The sequence below is a fragment of the Saccopteryx bilineata genome, chromosome 4, assembly GCF_036850765.1.
Source record: "Saccopteryx bilineata isolate mSacBil1 chromosome 4, mSacBil1_pri_phased_curated, whole genome shotgun sequence".
NCBI lineage: Eukaryota > Metazoa > Chordata > Mammalia > Chiroptera > Emballonuridae > Saccopteryx > Saccopteryx bilineata.
This window is the reverse complement of record NC_089493.1, coordinates 153,624,726-153,643,312: the sequence shown is the minus strand read 5'-3', so window position 1 is coordinate 153,643,312 and position 18,587 is coordinate 153,624,726. Positions and strand designations below refer to the sequence as shown.

Here is an 18,587-nt window from a genome sequence, read left to right as displayed (position 1 = left end):
GTCTTCGTACTCAAGTCTACTTCCTGAGGAGGAAAGGAAGGTCTGTACAAAAATAATGATTGTTTATCAAAAGGTTTATAGGAACCTTGTGATTGGGACCACAACAGCCAGAGTTTATTGAACAAAAGGAAAGAAGTCACACTATATCCCTTGGGCCCTTGTTGACATCCAGATGTTTGTGGTCATCAATCACCTCTGACCTCCAACCCCTGATTTCCCTTTTCCCATGACATAAAAGAAGCCTGAATTCTGTACTTTCTCTTGATGGTGCTTTAGGATGCTAGTCTGCCATCTTCTTGGCTTGCTGGTTTTCCAAATAAAGTTGCTTTCCTTGCCCTGACTTCTTGTCACTCAAATTATTGGCTATCATGTGGCAAGCAGAATGAGATTTAACTCAATTACAAAGTAAGATTTAAAGAAATAAAATGAGTTTATTATTCTTAGACAGTATGTTGGTATTCTAGAGAGTGTAACTCTTTAAGTTCAATATTGTGACATTTAAGTTCAATATTGTGACAATATTGTGACATTAAAAAGAGAAAAATTATTTTTGTAACATAAACTGATTAGAAAACTCAAGACAAGTAAACACTCAAATAAAATGCAAAAAACTTAAAGAAAAGGAGCAATGAAAGCCCACTAGCTTGCAAGATTTATAACATTTTATAAAGTTTCACTATAGAAGATAAGTTTGTTGTACTTTAGGATAATATCAATAGCTCAATCTATAAAAGAGAAGAAGTTAAATTATAAAATAAATCAACACAGATGTGAAAATTTAGTAATATATAATGGTAGGAAACCTAGGTAGTTATGTGGGTAAAAAGAAAGCTATAATTCTACCTCAGACATCTTACTGAACACACGACAAAGACATACTCCCTATTTTCTGTTAGATCACAAATTTAAAAGTTAAAAAAACAAACCAAGGCCCTGGCTGGTTGGTTCAGTGGTAGAGCATTGGCATGTGGATGGTCCAGTTTGATTCCCAGTCAGGAAACACAGGAGAAGTGATCATCTGCTTCTACCCCCCCTTCTCCCCTCCCACAACTATGACTCGATTGTTTTGAGCACGTTGGCCAGGAGCTGAGGATGGCTCTGTGGGGCCTCCACCTCAGGCACTAAAAATAGCTTGGTTGGGAGCATGGCCTAGATCGGCAGAGCATTGGCCCCAGATCAGGATTGCCAGGTGGTCCCTGTTGGGGTGCATGCGGGAGTCTGTCTCTCTATCTCCCCTTCTCTCACTTAAGAAAATCCAAAAAACACTGTTGCTTTGAAAATATGGGCATTTTTCTCTCTAATACTAGTGTGGGGAAGCTCAAGATACAAAATTTGTACTCCATAAAGAAAAAGAAACATCTGACCATATGAAAATGGAAATATTCTCAATGATAAAAATATTAGTCAAAATAAAAGTGCCAAACTGGAAAGATAGTTACAAACCCCAGTGCAAAGACTAGTTTCCTTCTGGAGGATTTTGTTACTTATAATTCACATCTTCCCCACATTTTGATGCTTTTAGATGGGAGTGTGGGGAAGTTTCTGAAATTGCATCATGGTGGAAAACAGATGGCTGAGCGAGGGTAGCTGGGAAATCAGAATTCTTCAGCAACATTTCTGTAGCTGGAGCCAAGAGCAGGCTAGCTCTGGCCACGTCAGTCTAAGAGCCCAGCCCTTGTGGTTTTCAGCTCCTCAAGGAACTGTTTTTAAGATACTCTTCACTTAATAGACACTTCTCCAAAGAGGACATATAGATGGCCAATAGACATATGAAAAAATGTTCAACATCACTAATCATTAGAGAAATACAAATTAAAACCACAATGAGATATCACCTCACACCTGTCAGAATGGTGCTTATTAACAAATCAACACACAATAGGTGCTGGAGAGGATGTGGAGAAAGGGGAACCCTTCTGCACTGCTGGTGGGAATGCAGACTGGTACAACCACTGTGGAAAACAGTATGGAGATTCCTTAAAAATTTAAAAATGGATCTGCCATTTGACCTAGCTATCCCACTTTTAGGAATATATCCTAAGAATACCAAATCACTGACTCAAAAGAAGAAATGCACACCCATGTTTATTGCAGCATTGTTTACAATAGCCAAGATCTGGAAACGCCCATCTGTGGATGAGTGGATTAAAAAGATTTAGTACATATACACAATGAAATACTATGTGGCTGTGAACAAAAAGGAAATCTTACCTTTTGTGACAACACGGATGGACCTGGAGACTATTATGCTATGTGAAATAAGCCAGGCAGAGAAAGAAAAATATCATATGACTCCACTTATATGAGGAATCTAATGAACAATGTGAACTGAGGAATGGAATAGAGGCAGAGACGGGGTCAAAGGGACCAGAGGGAAAGGGGAAGAGAGGATGGGATCAGAGAGGAAAAAGGGATTAGTAAAATTATGTATACATAACACAGAGACAAAGAGAGCAGGACAGCAAATCCTGGAGGGAAGGGGAGAGGGCAAAGGGGGTATCAAGGGGAACATGGGGGTGGGGGGAAAGGAAGATATATTTGATGAGACACTTGAATCTATGTAAACACAATAAATTAAAATGAAAAAAAAGAAAGATACTCTTCAATGCCAATGCTGGTGACAGCAGAGAACTCACTGTTATGGGGAGAACCACCATGGACATGGAGGATGACTCAGTGCTGCCCCGTGATTCTACAGAATCAGACACTGAATTGGAGACCTTTGCTTAACCTTCTATCTCTATGTGCAACAATGAAACATGAGAAACTATTTATCTACTTAAGTGTAAAAGGATTATTTTAATACATTCAAATTAAAAATTATAGATGATAAGAAAGCTTCCTTTCTCTTTCTTCCTCTCTTTATTTCTTTCCTTTTTTTCCTTTTTTTTTCTCTTTCAAAGTGAGAGGAGGGAGATAGAGGGCCAGACTCTCATGTGTGCCCAGACTGGGATCCACCCAGCAATCCCCATTCTGGGGCTGCTGCTCGAAACAACAAAGCTATCGTCAGTGTCTGGGGCCAATGCTCAGACCAATTAAGCCACTGGCTACAGGAAGGGAAGAGAGAAAGAGAAGAGGGAGAGGAAGGGGAAGAGAAGCAGATGGTCATTTTTCATGTATGCCCTGACCAGGGAGGGATTGAACCTGGGAAGTCTGCACCCCCAGGTCAACAAGCTATCTTCTGAGCCAAGTGGCCAGGATGTGTTTCTTAATTTAATGGGCAGAGAATTTTTTCTTTTTATACTTAATGAATGTCTTTGATTTGATGAAATATATAATGGACTTTGACGAATCAATAAAAGAGAACCAATCCACATTCATATTTTAAAAAATACATATGGTCCTTAAAAGGATGAGTAGATGATAATGTTTATAATTTTGAAGATAGAAATTAAAAATGAAATGCCATTTCACCCATCAGATTCTCCAAAGATCAAATATAGTGTGAATGAGAATCTGTGTAAACAGACACCCTCATAAAGATTCTTTTTTTAAAAATTTTATTTAGAAAATAAACTTTAACAGGGTGACATTGATCAATAAGAGTACATAGGTTTCAGGGGAACATTTCTATAGCATTTGAACTGTTGATTATGTTGTAGGCCCATCACCCAAAGTCAAATCATTTTCTATCACCTTATATTTGTCCCTCTTTACATCCTTCTCCCAACCCTTTCCCCATACCCTACACTTCGTTCCCCTCCCCCTGGTAACCACTTAACTTTTTTCTATGTCAGTAAGTTTCACTTTTATATCCCACCTATGTGTGAAATCATACAGTTCTTAGCTTTTTCTAATTTACTTGTTTTACTCAGTATAATGTTCTCAAGGTCCACCCATGTTGTAAATGTCACTATGTCATCATTTCTTATGGCTGAGTAGTAGTCCATTGTATATACAATATGTACCACATGTTCTTTATCCAATCCTCTATTGAAGAACACTTCAGTTGTTTCCATGTCTTGGCCACTGTGAATAATGCTATGATCAACATGGAGTGCATGTGTCCTTACATACTAGTGGTTTCGAGTTTTGGGGGTAGATACCCAGGAGAGGCATAGCTGGGTCAAATGGTAGTTCTATTCTTAATTTTTTGAGGAGCCACTGTACTTTCTTTCATAATGGTTGTACTAATTTGCATTCTCATCAGCAGTGAATGAGCATTCCTTTTTCTCCACAGTCTCCTCAACACCTGTTATTATCTGTCTTGTTGATAATAGACATTATAACTTGTGTGAGGTAATATCTCATTGTAGTTTTGATTTACATTTCTTGAATGGCTAGTGAAGATGAGCATCTTTTCATATATCTGTTGGCCATTTGTATGTCCTCTTCGGTTAAGTGTCTGTTCAGGTCCTCTCCCCATTTTTAATTGGGTTGTTTGCTTGTTTGTTGCTGAACTTTGTGAATTTTTTATATATTTTGGATATTAACCCCTTATTGGAGCTGTTGTTTGCAAATATCATCTCCCATTTAGTTGACTGCCTATTTGTTTTTTGTCAGTTTCTACTGCTGTGCAAAAACTTTTTATTTTGATATAGTCCCATTCATTTATTTTTGCCTTTATTTCCCTTGCCTTTGGGATCAAATTTATAAATTATTCTTTATGGCCAAGGTCCATGAGCTTAGTACCTATGTTTTTTTTAATGTAATTTATAGTTTTAGTTTTATATGTAGATTTTTGATCCATTTTGAATTATTTTTGCACAGGGGGACAAACTGTAGTCAAATTTCATTCTTTTGCATGTGGTTTTTCAATTTTCCCAGCACCATTTATTGAAGAGGCTTTCTTTTCTCCAATGCATGTTTTTGGCTCCTTTGTCAAAGATTATTTGTCCATATATATGTGGTTTTATTTCAGGGCTCTTGATTCTGTTCTATTAATCTCTATGTCTGTTTTTTCTGCCAATACCATGCTGCTTTGATGATTGTGACTCTATAGTATAATTTGAACTCAGGTAGTGTGATAATGCTAGCTTTATCCTTTTATCAAAAGGATTGCTTTGGCTATTCAAATTTTTTTATGGTTCCATACAAAATTGGTAATATTTTGTTCTATTTTTTTTAAATTATGACTATGAGATTTTGATGGCAATTGCATTAAATTTATATATTGCTTTGGCTAAAATGGTCATTTTAACTATGTTGATTCTTCCAAGCCATGAACATGAAATATTTTCCCATTTCATTGTGTCTTTTTCAATTTCTTTCAATAATGTTTTGTAGTTTTCAACATATAGGTTTTTCACATACTTTGTTAAGTCTATTCCTAGCTTTTTTATTTTATTTATTTTTTGCAATTGTAAAAGGAATTGTTTTTCTGAGTTCATTTTCTGAAGTTTTATTGTTGGCATATAGAAAAGCAGTAGACTTTTGTATATTGATTTTGTATCCTCAGACTTGACTATATTGGTTTATTGTTTCTAATAGTCTTTTTGGTGGAGTTGTTGGGGTTTTCTACATACAGGATCATCTCATCTGCAAAAAGTGATATCTTTACTTCTTCTTTTCTGATATGAATGCCTTTTATTTCTTTCTCTTGCCTGATCACTCTAAAACTTCCAGAACTAAGTTGAATAACAGTAGAGAGAGTGGGCAGCTTTGTCTTATTTCTGATTTTAGAAGAAAAGCCTTCATTTTTTCATCATTTAGTATATTAGCTATGGTTTGTCATATATGACCTTTATTTTGTTGAATTACTTTCCCTCTTCCGATTTTATTGAGTGTTTTAAACATAAAGGGATGTTGTGTCTCATCAAATACCCTTTCTGCATCTATTGATAAGATCATATAATTTTTATTCTTTGTTTTGTTGATGTGGGTTATTACATTCATTGATTTCTGTATGTTGAACCATCCTTGTGCTCCTGGAATGAATCCCACTTGATTGTAATGTATTATTTTTTTTAATGTGTTGTTGAATTTTATTTGCTAGTATTTTGTTTAGGATTTTTGCATCTGTTTCATTACAGATATTGGCCTGTAGTTTTCTTTTTTGTGTTGTCCTTGCCAGGTTTTGGTATGAGGGTTATTTTGACCTCATAAAATGTGTTGCAGAGTATTGCTGCTTCTATTTTTTGGAAGACTTTGAAAAAGATAGGTACCTAATCTTCTTTGAATATTTGGTAGGATTCACTAGTGTAGCCATCTGGTCCTGGACTTTTGTTTTTTGGGATGTTTTTGATAGTTGTTTTTATTTTCTCCCTGCTCATAGGTCTATTTAAGTTTTCCACTTCCTTGTGCCTCAGTCTAGGAAGATTATATAGTAGTTCTAGGAATTTATCCATTTTCTCTAGGTTGTTGAATTTGGTGGAATATAGTCTTTCATAGTATTCTACTATAATACTTTGTATATCTATGATGTCTGTGGTAATTTCTCCTCTTTTATTTCAGATTTTGTTTATATGTGTCCTTCTCTTTTTTCTTTAGTGAGACTAGCCAGTGGTTTGTCGATTTTATTGATCTTTTCAAAGAATGAGCTCTTTGTTATATAATTTTTTATAGTTTTTTTTCCTCTGTTTAATTTAGTTCTGCTCTGATTTTACTATTTCCTTTCTTCTGCTGACTTTGGGTTGGCTTTGTTCTTCTTTTTCTAGTTCCTTAAAGTGTGATATTAGGTTGTTTACTTCAGATCTCTCTTGTGTCTTGATAGAAGCCTGTAATGATATACACTTCCCTCTTATTACTACTTTTGCTGCATCCCAGAAGTTTTGATATATCATGTCATTTTTATTTGACTGTATATATCTTTTTAGCTCTGCTTTTATTTCTTCTTTGAACCAGTCATTTTTTAGAAGAATGTTGTCTAATGTTTACATTTTTATGGGTTTCTTTACTTCATTTTTACAGTTAAATTCTAATTTCAATGCTTTGTGATCAGAAAATATGCTTGGTATAATTTCAATCTTCTTGAATTTGTTGATGTTAGTTTTGTGGCCCAACATATGGTCTAGCCTTGAGAATGTTTCATGCACACTAGAGAAGAATGTATAATCTGATGTTTTGGGATGAAATGTCTTATAGATGTCTATTATGTCCATTTGGTCCAGAGTGTCACTTAAGGCCCATATTTCTTTATTAATTTTCTGTTTGGATGATCTATCTAAAGCCATCAATGGTGTGTTGAAATCCCCAAGTATGATTGTGTTTTTGCCTGCCTCTATTTTTATATCAGTCAGTAGATATCTTATATGTTTTCATGCTCCCTGTTTCAGTGCATATATATTAAGAAGTGTCATGTCTGTTAAAACAATGTCCCCTTTATCATTATGAAATGTCCATCTTCATCTCTGGTTACCTTTGTTGTCTTGAAGTCAGCATTTTCAGATATGAGTATGGCTATACCTGGTTTTCTTTGGATATTATTTTCTTGGGGGATCATTTTCCAACCTTTCACTTTGAGTTTACTTTTGTCCTTGCTGCTTAGATGTGTCTCTTGAAGGCAGCATACAGTTGGGTTTTGCTTTTGGATTTAATCTGCGACTCCATGCCTCTTTATTGGTGAGTTTAGTCCATTGACACTTGAGGATTTCCTATAGCCATTTTATGTTTTGTTTTCTGGTAGCTCTGTGTCTTGTGTTTGGTTCTCTTTTTTGTTTCTGTTCACTGTTTTTGTTGGGTGGTATTCCATACTTCTTTGCCATTTCTTCTTTTTAAAGCTGTTTGTTTTAGTAGTGGCTTTTTTTGTGGGTAGTCACCATTAGGTTAAGAAAAAAATGTTCATATGTGCAAGAGTCCTCTGTCCTATGAGTGCTTCTGCTCTTCATCCTCCTTTGCTACTGCAGGTCTTTATCCTCTCCACTCTTATGTTATTGTTGTCACAGATTATCCTTGTTTTTATTGTGACCATGTTGGAGCTTTTACCTGTAGTTTTGTTCTTTGTGTCTGGTCAAATAACCCCCTTGAGTACTTCCCCCAGTGGGGTTTTTCTGGTGATTAATTTCCTTAACTCCTGTATGCTTGTAAAAGTTTTTATTTATACTTCATATTTGAAAGATAACTTTGATGGTAAAATTTTGGTGGTAGATTAAACATTTTTCAAGGGACAAATTGATGTCCTTACAGGAAAATTTGATAATAGTCTTTCAAAGTAAGGAATACAGATAGACTCGCAATTTAATATTTGCAGATTAATTCTATAGATGTATACAGAGATACACATATAAGAGATAAAAGGGGTCCCTGGTGCTGGCTGGGTGGCTCATTTGGTTAGAGCATCATCTCAAAATACAGAAGTTGGTAGTTTGACCCCTGGTCAGGGCACATATAGAAACAGATTAATGGTCCTGTATCTCTCACTCTCTCAAATCAGTAAAACTAAAAATATTTTAAAAAAGAAAGAGGTCTTTGCATTACCTTTAAAAAAAGAAAGAAATGCTTCATGAATTTGCGTGTCATCTTTGTGTAGGGACCATGCAAATCTTCTCTGTATCACTCTAATTTTAGTGTATGTGCTGCTGCAGTGAGCACCATTACTTTTAATTGTACAGAAAAAACCCAGTTTGTTTTTATGATTAGTTGAAGAAATGATGGGACAGTCAATTGATATAATATTACCTAGTCCCTTAAAGTGAGACAGATGTTTATGTGCTAACAAAAAAATATCTCCAGGATATATTTTTGGCCAAAAGTGATTAAGTCCAGCATAGTACCTATGTGTATATAAAGTATGCTTTCATTTGTTAAGAAAGCAAACAAACCAAATATACATGTACACTCACAGAAATACACAAAATTTTAGCATAATAGTAAAATTTTAGAGTGTTATTTATATTTTTTATTTTTTTCAGTTACAATTTACATTTAAATTAGTTTTTTCTTTTTCTCTTTTTTGAGAGGGAGAGAGAGAAAGAGAGAGAAGAAGGAAGAGAGAAACAACTCATTCCACTTAGTTGTGCACCCTATTGATTGTTTCTCATATGTGTCCTGACTAGGGCTCGAGCTAGTGACTTCAGGGTGGAGCCAGCAACCCAGGAGCTGGTGATCTCAGTGGTTGCTCCAACACTATCCACTCTACCACTGGCCAGGGAAAGTAACTGTTATTTTTCAATGGAAACACTAATTCAAATGGAAGACTAGACAAAAGGTCATGTGGCATTTTGCACTTAAAGATAGGTAGCCTCAGGCAGTTTTGGTACTGTACACAGTGACTCATACTTGTGTGATGGAGCTGACATCTGGTTAACTTTTGTTTCCTTGCTGTGTACATCAGAGAAACACAGCCTGTCCCTCCCCCCTTGCAATTCCTTTGTCTATTTTAGCCAAAGGTGACTGCTATGCTCTTCTAGTTGTAGACATATTTTAGGGATCTTTCTGTTGAAGGATGCATTTCTATCTTCTTTCTCTCTCTCTCTTTCTTTCTTTTATTTTGTCTTGCTTTCTGCACAAGCTGTTCTTTTGATAATTCTTTGGAAATATATCATGAGATCCTGCCCACTAGGATGGATTTTCTATTCTCTGTTCTGCCTGTGCCCCAAACATGCTGCTGTTAGGGATTACCAAGAAAACCATGCTGTCACTGTGGCTGGAATGTGTCCTTCTTTCTGGTGGTTGTTAGAACAAGCACTGTTATTTTTGCTCTTGCCTGGGTTGAATGATTTATGAGTGAACTATTTAATTTTTGGAACACTTGACATTTTTGACCTCTCATCCATCAACCCTTTGGAATTACTTTGTTCAGTAGATGGAAATACTGCTTCATTTCACTGAAGACATTTTCTGTTTTCCTTGTCATAGGAAATCCTGCCCCAGGTTTACCCTCAAGAGTTGTCTGACAGGTGAGCAGATGGCTTTTGGAGGCAGTGCCAGCACACAGCCAGGAGTGGTTTGGGGAGCAATGTCCCTGTGTGAGTGCTTTGCTAACATTACATTCTGACAAAATAAATTTTCTTTTTCTTATACATTTCACTTTTGTCATGGTGATAAAACTAACCAAAAATAATCTTAGAATTATCTGTCTTAGAAAGAAATAAAGTTGCATTAAAAAACAATAAAACTTTTTGCTACTATCATGATGCTGTCCTTACTAGAGGTGGCTTTGTGGGACAACAGTTGTCTTGTTTTTATTTCAGTTATTTAGCATTTTTAAATTTCTATTTACACTGGAATGGAAACATTTTGTTCATATACTCTAGGGTAGACTATTCTTTCTGTTGTTGCACTGATGGTGAATACAAGAGAGTTGAAGGCTGGCAGCCTTTGTAACATTCTAGCAGTGAAATAAGTAAATGGATTAGATATTATCACTATTTCAAAATAATAAGAAATCTTGGTTATCCAGTATGTTATTAATGGGACAAGACCTTTCATGTCTACATTTGTTCTATTTAATTATAAACTTAAGGGTTAATTAGACTGTTTGTAATTTGACAGCTGGACACATTTATTTACTTATTTTTCATGACATTGTCAGGATTATGTCTCTGGCCTTGAGGCTTAGTGCAGAAATAGAAAATGATGTACCGCAAAAGTGCATTATGAGCAGATGCTGATGTAAAAACAGGTGTTCTCTATAAACTGAGTTAGAAATCTGACTTTCCTGCTGGGCCTGTTCTGAGATGTGGTCTGGAAATAGGTACCAAATTTATTATTTTGTCTTAAGCAAACTCTTAGAATAACATTCAAATGCCAAACTTCAGAGATTTTTATGCCCAATAGTTTCCTAAAACAAGAAATGGAACTGATACCTGGCCATCAAAAAAAAAAAAATTTTTTTTTCTGTTATGTAATCTATAGTTGTCCCTTATATAGGATATATTATGGTGTTAACAATGTTTTCTTTTCCTTTTGTCTTTCTAATGTCAAAAAACCTTTTCTATATTAGGACACTTAAGACAAATCAAATCTCTAAGGTATGAGCCCTAGAAGTTATTCCTGCCCAATCCTACTTTTTGGAGGATATACCTGAATTGCCTTAAGAATATTAAGAACATATTTATATACTCAGCATGTGTAAACATGGCACATAGTAGGGACTGTGTGCCAGCTACTCTTCTTTGCATTGATAATCCAGCAATAAATAGGACAAAGACTTTGCTTTCAGGAGTTGTATTCTAGAATTAATTACAGTCTCTCATAAATTCAGGAACTCAGACCCTTTTTCTAGTTGAAGTTTCTTAGATATATTACCCTTTATTGTGTAAAAATAACTCCTCACAAAGACTTTTTTACTTATTTCTGTCCATATTATACTTAATGATCACTTAACACTTACTTTTAGAAAGAAAATTTATGTCCAATTTTAATTTATTCTATTGTTAAGGAGTGAAGAATTGCCCTGGCTGTATAGCTCTGTTGGTTAGAGCATCATCTCGATATATAAAGGTTGCCAGTTCAATCCCTGGTAAGGGCACATATAGGAATAGATTGGTGTCTTTGTCTGTCTGTCTCTCCTTCCCTTTCTCTCTCTCTCTAAAATTAATCAATCAATTAAAAAAAGCAGTAGTGAAGAATTGTTGGTTCATGACCTTATAAAAATGATTCTTCAGAAAAAAACAAGAACTACATGATTCCATACATTGGTGGAACATAAAAATGAGACTAAGAGACATGGACAAGAGTGTGGTGGTTACCAAGGGTGGGGGGGGAGGGAGGACATGGGAGGGAGGGAGGGAGAGAGTTAGGGGGAGGGGGAGGGGCACAGAGAACTAGATAGAGGGTGACGGAGGACAATCTGACTTTGGGCGAGGGGTTTGCAACATAATTTGATGACAAAATAACTTAGACATGTTTTCTTTGAATATATGTACCCTGATTTATTAATGTCATCCCATTACCATTAATAAAAATTTATTAAAAAAAAATGATTCTTGATCTGGAGATCTCATTAAGATATAGATTGTAATTTAGTGCATCTGGGGTGGAGCTCAGCATATTCATTATTCCTAGCAGGCCTCTAGGTAGGGCTGATGCTGCAGGTGCATGGCCTGCACTGAGTAGCAAGGTTCTATACAATATCAGGATGGACTAAACATACTTCAGTTCCCTCTATGACTCCATATACAATTTTTAAAACTTTATATCTAACTTTATGCTTCACAGTAAAAATAGTCAAACATGACTTGCCATGGCAGGTAGTGGTTATTAATAATGTGTCCACTAACACAGAAGAATCTATACAAATATTTATGATAAAGATTATGGTCATTCAGTGTGTCATTTGACATTTATATAGTGTCACAACCAGGAGATTATATAACAAAGTGGTTAAGTTTGGAATTTAGACTCAGAAAATAAAATCCCATTTAATCATACAACATTAAGCAAGTTACCTAATCTTTCTAAGCCTGTTTCTCCATCTGTAAAGTGGGTGGATGACTAATATTTCTGGCCGCATCAGATTATTATGAAGAGGAATGAGATAATGTATCCAACCTCACACAATTTATGGCACATATACAATGCTATATAAAGGTTAGCTTTCCCAATTTTAAATTATGGGAAAGGTACTGTTATAAAGTACTGTAATCCATGGGTTACATAGAGATACCAAGGCACATTACAGAAAAACTTTGAGGAGTTTATTAATTAGCCAGCTAGCTACATGGGGCATGGTCCCAAATCATGTAGGCCCTCATAGAGTTCTGAGCCTGCTTTTATACAAAATCAAGTACTAGTTGAAACAGGTAAGGAGGGGGAACATGGTACAAAAGTCATTAAAGTAATTTACTAACGAGCTTACAACATTTATCTATTGGATCTATTAAAAGAAAAATTTCCACACATCAAGACCACAAGATAACACAGTAGTGATAAATGTTTTACATATTAAAGACATTCCCAAATCTACCCCTATCTCTATCACCACAACAGTGAGAAATGAAATGTTAAGCTTAGGATAAGGTGAGAAGCTAAATGAAATTACCTTTGCTAGAGTGTTGGGGCTAGTTTATTAGAAGACCTAATAAGCTAGTCCCCTCTTGCTTAGTTTACAAGTTTTATATATATAAAGAATTTTAGGGGATTCCAAGATGGTAGAAGAGTAGGCAGACACACAGACTGCCACCTCTCACAACCAAACTGAATTACAAATTAATTTAAGAACAATCATTGTGAAAAACCAACTTGGACTAAAAGAACAGGACTGGAAAACCAAGGAGCACAGGAGAACCCACACCGATCCTGGAAGGGAGTGCAAGGGCATGATGGGGGCTCCCCCGCTTCCAGGAGCAAGGGGAGGCTGAGGCTGAAGGTCCAGAAGGGCTCCCATTGCAAGGATAGAAACCCTAAGGCAGGGGTCCTCAGTCCCAGGACTGGAGCTCCAGTATAGAAATCCAGGGACTGGAGGAGACAGCCTGGACAGCATTGAGTGGGGAGAGGAGCAAGAGTTCTGTCTGTGGGAAGAGGCTGGCAGAAGAAAATGCAGCCTTAAAGGGCCAGTGCAGTAAATATCACTCACAGCCACTTGTGTGGGGCTCTGGGGGCAAGGAGGGCTGAAAGGACTGCTCTTACATGAGCAGAGTGGGGAGAATGAGACACAGAGACACAAACGGTGACAAGGAGAGGAGAGCCAAAGCTGACCTGAGTCATTCTCCAGTGCTGAGGCACCATAGCTGGGGGAGAGGTCGCTCCCTCCACCCTGCACAAGCCAAGTGTGGAACCAGTTAACCCACTTCCAAAAAGCTCTCCAGCTCCAATCAGAACAAAAGATTGTTCAGAAAGGAAGAAGTAAAGGGGAGGGGCAGTGTCTCAGGTTTCCAGGGAGAAACACCTCCCCCTTCATACTGAGAATGTGCCCCACCACCAAAGAGACACTGGGCAGACCACACTTTCAGAATCTCAAATATGACACTCACCACATTCATGGATACACTTTCAACTAAAAAAGAAAACAACCAAGATATGCCCACTTTTCCCCTCCTAAAGACAGAAGCTCCCTGCTGGAATCAGCAAACATAGATGCTTCCTGCTGGACTCCACAAAGAAACAGCAGGGGAATAAAGACTTTTAAGCAGCTCTACTAGTTAAGGAGAATTAAAAATCCAAGCAACAACAACAAAAAAATCCAAGCAACAAGCAGAGGCTGAGGAATAGTCCTGGAGGAGAAGCCACATTCCATAAACCAATCTCAGACCCACAACTCTAATAAGCTTGCAAACCACACACAGAAAGAATGGAAAGACAGAGGAATGTAAACCCTATGAATCAACAAGAAGAATCCCCAGAAAAAGAACTGAATGAGATGGAAGCAATAAAATTACTGGATGCAGAGTTTAAAATAATGATTGTTAGGATGTTTAAAGGTCTCAAAGCTACAATGGATGGACTTAATGAGCATCTAAATAAAGAAATGGCAAGCATCAAAAAGACACTGAAATCATAAATTAGAAAAAATCAGAAATGGCAATTACAATATCAGAAATGAAGACTACACTAGAAGAAATCAACAGCAGACTTGATGAAGCAGAAGATCAAATCAGCAACTCAGAGAACAAGATAAATAAAAACAGAAAAAGAGCAGCAAAAAGAAAAGAGGCTCAAAAAGTCTGAGGAAACTATAAGAGAACTCTGTGACAATATGAAAAGAAATAACACCCACACCATAGGAATTCCTGAAGGAGAAGAGAAAGAACAAGGGATAAAGAACCTGATTGAAGAAATCAAAGCTGAAAACTTTCCCAAATTGATGAAGGAAAGTCACACAAGTTCAAGAAGCACAGAGAGTCCCACTAAAGAGGAACCCAATGAGGCCTACATCAAGATACATCATAATTAAAATACCAAAGTTAAGAGATAAAAAGAAAATACTAAAAGCAGCAAGAGAAAATAAGTCAATTACCTATAGAGAAGCCCCCATAAGGATGACATCTGACTTTTCAACAGAAACATTTGAGGCCAGAAGGGAATGGCAAGAAATATTTAAAGTAATGCAAAACAAGAGCCTACAACCAAGATTTCTTTATCCAGCAAGATTATCATTTAAAATTGAAGGACAAATAAAAAGCTTTCCAAACAAAACAAAACAAAACAAAAACAAACAAACAAACAAACCTTCAAGGAATTTATTACAACCAACCTGTACTGCAGGAAATGTTAAGGGGCTTGCTGTAGAAATAACAAAGGAAAAAAATTGAGAAAAAGAGGATTATAGATCTAAAGAATAAAATGGCAATAAACAACTACATATAAATAATAACTTTAAATGTAAATGGATTAAATACTCCCATTAAAAGACAGAGTAGTTGCATGGATAAGAAAACAGGACCCATACATATGCTGCCTACAAGAGACCCACCTCAGAACAAAAGATACCCATAGAGAGTAAAAAGATGAAAAAATATATTTTACGGAAATGGAAAGGAAAAAAAAAGCTGGGCTAGCAATACTAATATCTGAGAAAATAAACTTTAAAACAAAGGCTATAGCAAAAAATAAAGAAGGTCACTACATAATGATAAAAGGAGCATTATAACAGGAAGATATAACTATTATAAATATAATGTGCCTAATATAGGAGCACCTAAATATATAAAACAGATGTTGATGGACAAAAATGCTGAGATCAACAACAATATTATAATAGTAGAGGATTTTAATACCCCACTAACATCAACAGATAGAATCTCCAGACAGAAAATTAATAAAGAAACAGAAGCCTTAAATGAAACACTAGATCAACTGGATTTAATAGATATCTTTAAAACCTTTCACCCCAAAGCAAGAGAATATACATTCTTTTTAAGTGCTTATACTACATTCTTTAGGCTAGACCACATGTTAGGACACAAAACAAGTCCTAATTAATTTAAGAAGATTGAAATCATATCAAGCACCTCTCTGACCACAATGGCATGAAACTAAAAATCAACTACAATAGAAAAATTGAAAAACATTCAAACACTTGGAAACTAAATAGCATGCTATTAAATAATGAATGGGTTAACAATGAGGCCAAGGAAGAAATCAAAAACTTTATTGAAACAAATGAAAATGAACATACAACAACTCAAAATTTATAGGACACAGCAAAAGCAGTCCTGAGAGAGAAGTTTATAGCATTGCAGGCATACCTTAAGAAGCAAGAAAAAGCTTAAATAAACAACTTACTCCTATATCTAAAAGAACTAGAAAAGGAACAGCAAGTAAAACCCGGAATATGTAGAAGGAAGAAAATAATAAAGATCAGAGCAAAAATAAATGACATAGAGGCAACCCCTCCCCCCCGCCCCAACTATACAGAATATCAATGAAACCAAGAGCTGGTTCCTTAAAAAGGTAAAAAAAATTGATGAACCTTTAACCAGACTCACCAAGAAAAACAGAGAGAGGGCTCAAATAAATAAAATTAGAAATAAGAGAGGAGAAGTAACAACTGACACAGCAGAAATTCAAAGGATTGTAAGAAAATACTATGAAGAACGGTATGCCCCAAAATGGAACCTCAATGAAATCGATAAATTTCTTGAAAAGTATAATCACTCAGAAATCAAAATGGAAGAATTAGAAAATGTAAACAAACCGATTACACCCAAAGAGACGGAAATAGTTATCAAAAAACTCCCAACAAAGAAAAGTCCTGGGCCTGATGGCTTCACAGGTGAATTTTATCAAATATTCAAAGAATAACTAACTCCTATCCTTCTCAAACTATTTAAAGAACTTTAAGAGGAGGGAAAACTTCCAAATTCCTTTTATGAAGTAAATATAATCATTGCAAAACCAGGTAAAGACACTACAAAGAAAGAAAACTATAGACCAATATCCCTGATGAAAATTCTCAACAAAATATTAGCAAATTGTATTCAGCAATACATGAAGAAAATCATACATCATGATCAAGTGGGATTTATTCTAGGGAGGCAAGGATGGTACAATATTTGCAAATCAATCAATGTGATTCATCACATAAAAGAAAGGAGAAAAACCACATGATAATATCAATAGATGCAGAAAAAGCATTTGATAAAATCCAGCACTCAAAACTCTCAGCAAAGTGTAAATACAGAGAACATACCTCAACATGATAAAGGCCATCTATGACAAACCCACAGCCAACATCATATTCATTGGGCAAAAACTAAAAGCAATCCCCTTAAGAATAGAAACAAGGCAAGGGTGCCCCCTTTCACCAGTCTTCAATGTAGTTCTGAAAGTCCTAGCTACAGCAATCAGACAAGAAGAGGAAATAAAAGGCATCTAAATTAGAAAAGGAGAAGTAAAACTTTCATTATTTGTTGATGACTTGATACTGTATATAGAAAACCCTAAAGCAGCGGTTCTCAACCTGTGGGTCGTGACCCCAGCGGGGGTCGAACGACCAAAAAACAGGGGTCACCTTAAGCCATCGGAAATACATATTGGCTTTAGGCAACCCCTGTGTTTTGGTCATTTGACCCCCGCCAGGGTCACGACCCACAGGTTGAGAACCGCTGCCCTAAAGTCTCAGTCAAAAAACTACTGGAACTGAAAAATGAATTCAGCAAGGTGGCACATTATAAAATCAATATTCAGAAATCAGTGGCATTTATATACACCAACAATGAACAGTGTGAAAGAGAAATTAAGAAGCCAATCCCCTTCACTATTGCAACAAAATAATAAAGTACCTAGTAGTAAATTTAACCAAGGAGGCTAAAGATCTGTACTCAGAAAATTATAAAACATCAATAAAAAAAATCAAGGAAGATAGAAACAAGTGGAAGCATATATCGTGTTCATGGATAGGAAGAATGAACTTCATCAAAATGTTTATACTACCAAAAGCAATCTGTAAATTCAATGCAATTCCTATTAAAATACCAATATTATACATCAAAGATATAGAACAAGTATTCCAAAACTTTATATGAAATTAAAAAAGAACACGAATAGCCTCAACAATCTTGAAAAAGAAAAATAAAGTTTTTTTTCCTTCCACCTTGGTCATTTTATTCTTTCTGTTTTATTCTTTTCTTTTCATTTTGAACGCAATTACCCATAGGTGTTACATTTTCCATTCTTTTCTTTCTATAAGTTTTATGCTCCAAAAAACTTAACCCAATTTTCTCTCTCTCTCTTTGTCTTTTTTTTATCTTTCATTTTTTCTTTCATTCAAATCTCACCCACAAACAAATTATTTTATTATTAATTCAAAGTTTTTCTTTGTGGCATTTTGTGTGCTTTTTACTTCACTTTTTATCTCTTTAGCATTCCCCCCAACTCTGGCTCTCCATTCTATAGTTTTTGTGCCACTTAATACAATAGAATTTTTACTTTTCACTGTATTTTTTCTTTTTTCTTTTCTCTTACACTGTTTTTCTCATTCAACCATTATTTACAAATTATTTTATTGTTGATCCAAATTTTTTTCTTGTGACATTTTGTGGGTTCTTGCCTTATTTTTGCCTCTTTGTCACTTCACCCCAACCCAGGCCTTCTGTTCTACATATTTTTGTTCCACTAACACAATAGAATTTTCAGTTTTTCACTGCATTTTCTCAAAAATTTTTTATCAACTTTTATTAGTGTTATTAACAATACCACTCTCAAATGCCATTAAAAAATTGAATATCATGGATACAAAATACAGTGATGTAGCTCAGATAGATAAGGAAAAATTTATAGAAAATTTTCAATAGCTTAGAAATCTTGGAGTTTAATGACAGAGAATT

At 35.6% G+C, this 18,587-nt stretch overlaps 1 non-coding gene across 1 annotated transcript; it reads right to left on the bottom strand.

Annotated features, from left to right (window-relative positions):
• Positions 1 to 8,362: 8,362 nt before the first annotated feature.
• On the bottom strand, positions 8,363 to 8,469 carry LOC136336977 (U6 spliceosomal RNA). The gene has a single exon (XR_010731709.1). It is a non-coding gene; the product is annotated as a U6 spliceosomal RNA (small nuclear RNA).
• Positions 8,470 to 18,587: the final 10,118 nt, after the last annotated feature.